The sequence below is a fragment of the Somniosus microcephalus genome, chromosome 2, assembly GCF_052327205.1.
Source record: "Somniosus microcephalus isolate GS21.2 chromosome 2, FLI_Smic_1.0, whole genome shotgun sequence".
NCBI classification, from domain to species: Eukaryota; Metazoa; Chordata; class Chondrichthyes; order Squaliformes; family Somniosidae; genus Somniosus; species Somniosus microcephalus.
The window spans coordinates 51699092-51707782 of NC_140988.1; the positions used below are offsets into that span (position 1 = coordinate 51699092).

At 43.2% G+C, this 8691-nt stretch overlaps 1 long non-coding RNA gene across 1 annotated transcript; it reads left to right on the forward strand.

Annotated features, from left to right (window-relative positions):
• Positions 1 to 487: 487 nt before the first annotated feature.
• LOC147122707 (uncharacterized) lies at positions 488 to 7411 on the forward strand. Its single transcript, XR_015081454.1, has 2 exons — positions 488 to 823; positions 2333 to 7411. It is a non-coding gene; the product is annotated as an uncharacterized LOC147122707 (long non-coding RNA).
• The last annotated feature ends 1280 nt before the right edge of the window (positions 7412 to 8691 follow it).

An 8691-nucleotide genomic window follows, 5' to 3' on the forward strand; every position in this document is an offset into this window, starting at 1 on the left:
GAGACGAGGGCAATGCCACAAAGTGATGAAGTACACAGGGGTGACAATGAGACAAGAGATCCATGTGGTACAGACGTGAACTTAATGGACACAACTGGGTTGGCCCAGTAAATACCCGCTCAGCTACGCAGGTCACAGCGCACCAGAAAGCCTGCCATTAGACTCGACCTGTAGACAAGGGAAAGACTGTAAACAGCTAATGGACTTCTGGGTGTGGGTAGTGTTTATATGTACCGGCAGTTATTGCAAGGTATAGTTACACTGACAGTTTTTACATGTTGTTAATAGTAATTAACAGTAGTTACACTGACTGTTTTTATATGTTGTTAATATGTGTTCTATGTGTTATGTTATGGTGTTTACTGTTTATGTCATTGTTGAGGGGGAAAGATGTACAGATAACTGTAGCTGTAGTAAAGACAGCTGCTTTACGGTAGCTGTAGTAAAGACAGCTGCTTGACGGCAGTCATATAAATAGGAAGCCATCTTGGCTATGCGGTAGTACTGCATGAGCTGGCACTGACTCAAGACCTAATAAAGAGTACTCAACGATATCTACTCATAAGCCTCTTAATACTAAGATATTAGATAACATTACACTCCCCTTAACCAATTTTCAGACATGTGGGCTTTCCAGAATGCATCACTCGATATTGATCAGGAGCAGGAACCCAGGATGATTATCTCCTCCCTAGCCCAGGGATGCTGAGGAGGATGGCAGCAGCCCTGCTGGTGCTCTGTCTAAGACTGGCTAAATCAACTTACACCAGGAGTTGTTCTCGAGATCTTCTTGGTCTGTGTGGCATAATCCGTACTAACTGAGGTAAGAAGGGAGACGTGCATTTATTTTCTGTTATTGTCTGCAAGCTTTCTGCTTTCCCAGTTGTGATACAGGAAAGGCCCCGATTTTAGCTACACCTGCCTGGCCAAAACCAGGCGGTGGGGCAGTTAATATGACGGCAGCGATTTAACCCCTCTGATCCCACTGCCCTCCCACCGTGTCCCGATGTTAACCTGCTCTTTTGAGTGGGTGAACCGGACACCCGCAGGAAGGAAGTGAGGGCCTAAATTAAATATTCAGACTGGACCCCGATAATGCCATCAGACTCGACTGCAATTTTAGTCCGAAGCCTGAGTGGGGGAGCAGTGACAGTTTCCCAGTCAGGCCAAACCTGCCAGGAGGAGGTTCGTGAACCATAAGAGGCCCAGGCAGGTTAAGTTTTAAAATGTTATATTAGGTTTCCTTGTGTGGGTCTAGGGGAGTGGGAGTCCCCCTTCGGGCCTCAGAAGGAAGCCTTGGGACTCGCTTTCCCCTCCTCCTCCCCTATTGTGTCGCGAGCCCCCCCACCCCCACCTCACCACTTACCTGACTGCTGGGGCCGTTCCCGCAGGTCCCTGGCTGCCATATCAAGCCGACAAATACCCACTCTGACCCACTGACCAGGTCGTGAAGCTGGCCGGGTTTGGGCAGGAGTTGGAGAAAATTTATGGAAATGAGGCCTGGCCTGTAAAACTGGACAAGCCTCGACCACTCAGAATATGTCCTTAGCTCGCCTGCTTCAGGGCCCGCGTGCACCGTTCCCACCGCCCCCGTTAAAATCGGGGCCTGAATCTCATGTGTTCCAACAAGGTACTAAGGGAAAGTGTGCCTTCTTTAGGCTAACATTTAATATAATTAGTTAGTGAGGTGAACATGCTTATATGAACACAACGGTTTCCATGTTGCTGGCATTGCTGAAGGAAACCCTGCAGTACTTGGAAAAAGAATGGATTTTAGCAAGGTCCTCGACAGATGTTGATATCAGAAACGCCTGCTCTCCAGATCTCAAGTGGCCACCAGGACGGATTGTTGCCTGGTTGCTGTCACCAGCAGATGAATGAGAAGACTTTCCTTCACTTTAATTCACACATATTATACTCTTTGATCAATTATTTTTCCAGCCTCACCAATTCCAGTGTAAACACTTGCAAGAGCTGCAATGTCTATCAGTTTTATTATAGATAATCTGTCTCCACAATCTCAAACATTCTGGGTAGAGATTATAGACCTTGCACTTGAATGATTAATTTTTCATTTGAAAGGAGATTGCTGTGTATCACTATTAAGATGGTCTTTATCGGTCAGGGGCACATTTAAAGTGCTGTTAAAAAATGCGTAATTTTTTAGTAATTTATTTGAAAGGAGAGGAGATTCTTAAAGAAAATGAACTTGCAGTACAAAGACCCAGCAAGAGGATTATTCAGACTTAACTTGAAGGGATACACTTCAGCAATTGGCAAAACTCCATCTGAACTGCATCCAAAAAAAAGGGTGACATTTCTTCTCTTTCAGATACACCCGAGCTGTTTTGAAGAAAGACAGGCGCACTGCTCCAGATTGCCCAAGTGCGACCTGCTGTTAGAAACGTTGGAATATTACAACACGCCAGTCACTGGCCCGAGGGATGGAATGAAACTCTTCAGTAGCTCCTTGTGTTCACTGCACAGCTGTCTGTGCAGCACTAAGTTTTGACTAATGTAAAGGTAGACCTGAAGTTTGTGTTTGCTTATTGTTATAGCGATTTAAGTGAAAGTGCTGAGAGTACTGAATGGTGCCAACGCATAAATATTATACAATGGCATCGCGCAAATGATGTACTTAATTATATGAAACTATAAATCATTGACCTGTATCAGGTCCTTCTTTAAATCACTAACATATGTCAAGCTTCCATTTTAGAAATCTAAGATTGCAGGATCTTACAAAACTTTCTTTACATAGAAACATAGAAACATAGAAGATAGGAGCAGGAGTAGGCCATTCGGCCCTTCGAGCCTGCTCCGCCATTCAATGAGATCATGGCTGATCATCCAAATTCAGTACCCTGTCCCTGCCTTCTCCCCATATCCCTTGATCCCTTTAGCCTTAAGAAATATATCCAACTCTTTCTTGAATATACTTAATGAACTGGCCTCCACCGCCCTCTGTGGCAGAGAATTCCACAGGTTCACCACTCTCTGGGTGAAGAAATTCCTCCTCATTTCAGTCCTAAATGGCTTACCCCTTATCCTTAGACTATGACCCCTGGTTCTGGACTCCCCGGCCATCAGAAACATCCTTCCTTCATCTAGTCTGTCCAGGCCTGACAGAATTTTATAGGTTTCGATGAGATCCCCTCTCAATCTTCTAAACTCCAGTGAGTATAAGCCCAATCGACACAATCTCTCCTCATACATCATTCCTGCCATCCCAGGTATCTGCCTGGTGAATCTTCGCTGCACTCCCTCCATGGCAAGAACGCCCTTCCTCAGGTAAGGTGACCAAAACTGTACACAATACTCAAGGTGTGGTCTCACCAAGGCCCTGTACAACTGCAGCAAGACATCCTTGTTCTTGTACTCGAACCCTCTTGCTACGAAGGCCAACATACCATTTGCCTTCTTAACCGCCTGCTGCACCTGCATGCTTACCTTCAGCGACTGGTGCACAAGAACACCCAGATCTCTTTGCACTTCCCCTTCTCCCAATCTATTGCCATTCAAATAACCCAACCTGTCCAAATCGTACTGGAGTTTCACGACATCCTCCTCACAGCATACCCTCCCACCCAGCTTTGTGTCGTCTGCAAATTTGGAGATATTACATCCAATTCCCTCGTCCAGATCATTAATATATATTGTGAACAGCTGGGGTCCTAGGACCGACCCTTGCGGTACCCCACTAGTCACTGCCTGCCACTCGGAAAACGACCCGTTTATTCCAACTCTTTGCTTTCTGTCCGCCAACCAGTTCTCTATCCAAGTCAATACCTTGCCCCCAATCCCATGTGCCTTAATTTTGCACGCTAATCTCTTATGCGGGACCTTATCGAAAGCCTTCTGAAAGTCCAAATACACCACATCCACTGGTTCTCCCTTATCTATTTCACCAGTTACATCCTCAAAAAATTCCAGTACCCAAAGTATTCAAAGAAATTTTGCAATTTTCAAGGTGTTTGAACTATTGTGTGACCTTAAGGAGGTTGAAACATGTTTACTTCAAACTTTGAGATTGGCATGCAACAATAATAGCAATTATTTTTTGACGGTGATATACCCTCCTTAACAAGAAATTAACTTTAATCTAATTTCTTCCTTATCTTTGCTTCACTGTCCCCAATTCACAGGTCTCGCCAATACTACCTTGACATCAGCTGTGAAGAGGTTCATGAGAGTGGGTTTCCTCTGATTTTCCCTTCGACTTTGTGGGAAGCGCTTAGTCTGCATTCACCGCCTCCCCACAGCAGCCCAGCAGAGATAGGGAACTCAGCATGAATGCATGTCTTACCATCCCTTGATGTAGTACAGTGAGGTTTGGATAGGTTGTGCCATTGCGTTGTCCCAACAGAAGAAACTTCAGAAACCACATGAAATTGTAAAGGACAAAAAAAAAGTGACTTACAATGTTTCTCCACAAAAGGAACACTGGTTTCTAATATGATGCCAGAATGCAAACTAAGTGGAAGGGGAGCACTTGTGAATCTCAGAAATGTCTATATCAATTCAACGACAACTGCAAAAGAACAGACTCAGTGTAAAAATGTGTCTGTACAATGTGGTTCAGATGACTTAGTGGTTACATTAATCACCTGAGGTGGTAGTGAGCCACATAAAGCAGGAAGGTCCCATATTCAATCCCCAGTTAGCTGATTTCAGCCTGGGTGGTGGCAGAGGTGTTACATTTAGCCTTAATGTCTAGGGGCTAGGAAGGGGACAAATCAGCAAATATCTTACCTCCTTATCATGATCCAGTGAAGCAAATAGAGGTTATGTGTCATAAGCACAAACTTTTCATAATCATGTTTTGAAAAGCAGCTTTTCCCATATAATGGGGTGATATTGATCTCAGTAGTAATGAGGTTTTAGTTACAAAATCTTGGCACTCAACATTGTGTACAAGAACCAGGGGTTATGAGTGTATGTAACAAAAGAAAATGTAATATGATGCATTATGTAATAAATGTTACGTCTTGTGGGAGTTTTAAAATCGAAGTTTGAGTTAGTCTAAATTCTGCTGCTGGAGAGAATCCAAATTCATAGTAAACAAGTAATGGATGATCACAATGACTTCCTAATTGATTAGATTCATCTCCTAATAATTGCTAAATTGGTAGATTTCAACAGAATTGAATGTTTTTCTCATCCAAATAACCAGAGTGGTTGGTCGGAGAATGACCAAGGCATGATCTTCTGACCAGAAACCAATTTTGTTCATTGGAAAATGAGCATAACCTTTACAAACACCTTCTGACTCCTATTAGTCATATTACAACAAAATATGTTTCTACAGTTCCACAAGGATTTTTATGGTTTTGATATCTTGGCGCTGCTCTCCTGCTCCTTTAATCCCTGGATATCCTATAAACATAAGCTACTGCATCCGCCTCACCATACTATGTCATTATATTTCTCTCTAGGAGTCTGTATTTCTTCTCAGCAGCTAGACTGTCTTATTTAGATCACCCTTCTCCCCCTCAGCTAGGGTCTGTTCAACTAAAGTTCACCCTTTTTCAGGTCTCCTTTGGCCTGAGCTTCTCTGTGCTCAGCCTAGGTTAACCTTTTAAAAAGGTATGAGATATTTTCTACTTTTGCTCTGTGCTCTTTAACTTAATGCTTGCTTTACAGGAACAGAGGTATTGAAGTTAAGGAATTCCTGTTTGGCATTCATCCTGATTCTTCCTTTCCTCTGCCTTCAGTCAGTTTGACACCTCAACCAAGCTGGTCTACAACTCACTTTTCTTTTAAACTCCTTTTTGGATGTCATGAATGATTGCCGATCTCCTCAGAGTTACATCCCAAACTCTATTGCTTAATTCTTTATAACAGATTGTAAGCCTATATTTTGCTTCTTCAGAGTCACACCCGGACGCTGCCTTCTCCAACACCCTACCTTTTCCCTGAAAGTGAAGTCAAGCTTTCAGTCCTGAATGCCCACTTTGATTCACTTGCCCTAACCCAAATGAATGATCGGAAGGTAAACCTAATCTTGATTGGTGACCTTAAGCTGTATTCCACCTGGGCAACTTTCAAGTTGATAATATTTTTCTCTTCCCAATTACCAACAGATTCTCAAAGAATATGACTAAAGACTAATCACTGTGATTACACCTGCTAGTTCACCGTATTGGATGATTAAACATCCGTTTTATGCCGGTAAAATGTGTGTAAAGCCAATGAATTTCTAGGTTACTGTATTTATGAGTACTAGAATCCAGCTAATGTTGGCTGAAATGGAGAAATTGTTTTACTGGGTCTCTTTGATCACTCAAGGTAACTTTGACATGCCTAACCTTTTTAGTTGGCACCAGAGTCCATCTGACACCACCTTGTTAGGCTATCAGGAGCTACCCAAAGTGAATGTTGCTTTGCCTACTTTTGTAACAAACATTAGCACTAACTCCTGTATTAACCTGTCTTGGTTGCTGAGCAACCCGCTTCTGAGAATCAATAACATCAGAGGTTATCCGATGTTGTTGTCACCAACTTGTTCTTATTGCTGTTAGGAATCCAGCCAGTATTCACTACTTCTCTGCCTATGATTGACAATGAAGACCAACTAATAGCTACTAGCTAGACCCACTTGCACCACATTGACCAACACTAGAGCTGCCTACTGGCGACCTCTAAAATGTTCAGCTTACTTTTGGTTTCCAACAGCAGAAGCACGATCCTGTTGCACATTGGTAACCAATGGCCTAAATTAGGAGACACTCTTTAATCTTTGAATTCCTGTCTAACCCTCCCATCCCCCATGAACACCAAGACCACTTTAACTTCCTGAGCCCATCAACCACTAATCAGACTATCCCTACCCCAAAACCTTCACATCGCCACCTCTAGTCCTAACAGATAAGTAGGAGGGATCAGGTTAATGCACAATGCAAAGCAGGAACCATCCCAAGAACTTGCTGCTTGGAACTGATTTTCCCCTCAGGCTTGCGAGAGCCCCCTTACATTGATGTGCAGTCTTTGGTAGATAATAGCCTACTTTTATCTCCTATAATTCAGTAACACATTGGTTGAATGATAATTTCAGGGTGTGTGTGTCAAAATAACATAATTGTCATTTTCAAGCCTACCCCGGCATGGTGCGTGCATCAAGCCAACAGCAATATGAGAAGTACCAGACAGACACTACGCCAATACATCATTCTGTCCAGAGGAGCAGCATGACATTGGCAACAACATGATGTATTTGCTCTCAACAAGCTTGAAATTAGCCACTGGGTGAACAAATTTGTCACCATGATGCACAACATGCACCTCTTGGGAGATTGTCTACAGAGCCAATTGCTGTGTTCCATCATTAATCTTGACAGTTACGGTATGTTGACAGGCGTACTCTTTTGTGTGCGACAAAGAAAAATGCAACTTATTAAAGGTTCACCAAACTCATACGAATACAGCTCCTTTCAGCAGCCACCAAACACCAAAGCAGCTTCAGTGAAAACATATGAGATCAGAGTGAGTTTGGCAGAGTTATAATATTAACCTTATGAAGACGAATTGGCACTGGCAGCGTTGGGCAGCATTTTTTATTTATTGAAGAATTTAATTGGTGAAGTTATAAAACAGATTCAGGTTTCATGTATCTTTTCCCATTGTTCTTGCACATTTTTGAAGAAAGCTGTGTTTAATATTTGAGTGATGGGCAGTATTGCACGAGAAGGAAACTGTTTCCACTGTCACTATGTATTTCCAACTATCTCTGCTCAATATGACAGCAGAGCAAAGAATCACACAAAAATTCGATACTTTTAAAGAAATCTTCAGTATTCCTTTTAAAAATTAATTTGAAAGACAAACTATGATTAGTATTAATATCCTTTTTTGGTTTCTTGGTGAGCACTGATGACATCACTGGCTCCACTTGAATGAATTACAAGAAGTAACAGCGTTAGGGTGCTTAAGTAACATCAGTGGATGCAATCATTGCCCCTGAGGGCTTTGGTAATTCAGCTCTCTTTCACTGTTGGGAATGAGAGCCCTCCCAAGCCATTTCTCCAGTTATGTGGTCAGTGCTCATTGGGAGCAAAATTAGATCTTGTTGTGCCCATTTTTTGGATGCAAAATGGGGACAAAGTGTCAATTTTGTGGGGTTATGTCCTGCACCCAACAGTGTCAGAAGTACATCCGACGCCATTCTTGGCGACCACCTCAAACAGGCGTAGGCCCATTGCATATACTTCTGAATGACTGCTCCAAAATTTGACAACACTGAGCAGAGCATGCACCGGGCATGCTCTGTTTAGTATTTCGGGTTCTTCTGCGGCCTAAAAAGTGGTCCTTAAAGTCACCACTGGAGGCCTCCAACAAAACGGTAAGTTTACCATTTTTAACTTACCTTAATATGGAGCTAGGAGGGGCAGGGTTGCTCGTCCTTGCTCCCCAGCAACACCATAGGCTGCTTCTGGCCTGTGCTCATTCCCCCCGCAATTCCGTTCATCTCCCCCTTCCCCTGGACCCACCTGAAGGCCGCTGCTGGCATCACAGCCTGCCAAAATTGTTCTGGAGCGCAGCAACAAGCTGACTCTAGAAGCCCCATTGGTGGCTGCAGCTTGCTGGAATTATGGTAATAAGGTCTGAGGCCTTGAACCTTTGACTTCTGGTGCGTGAATGGATGTGCCACCAATCTCATGCCTGAAAATAGGCCTCAACCAATTTCTCCCCCAT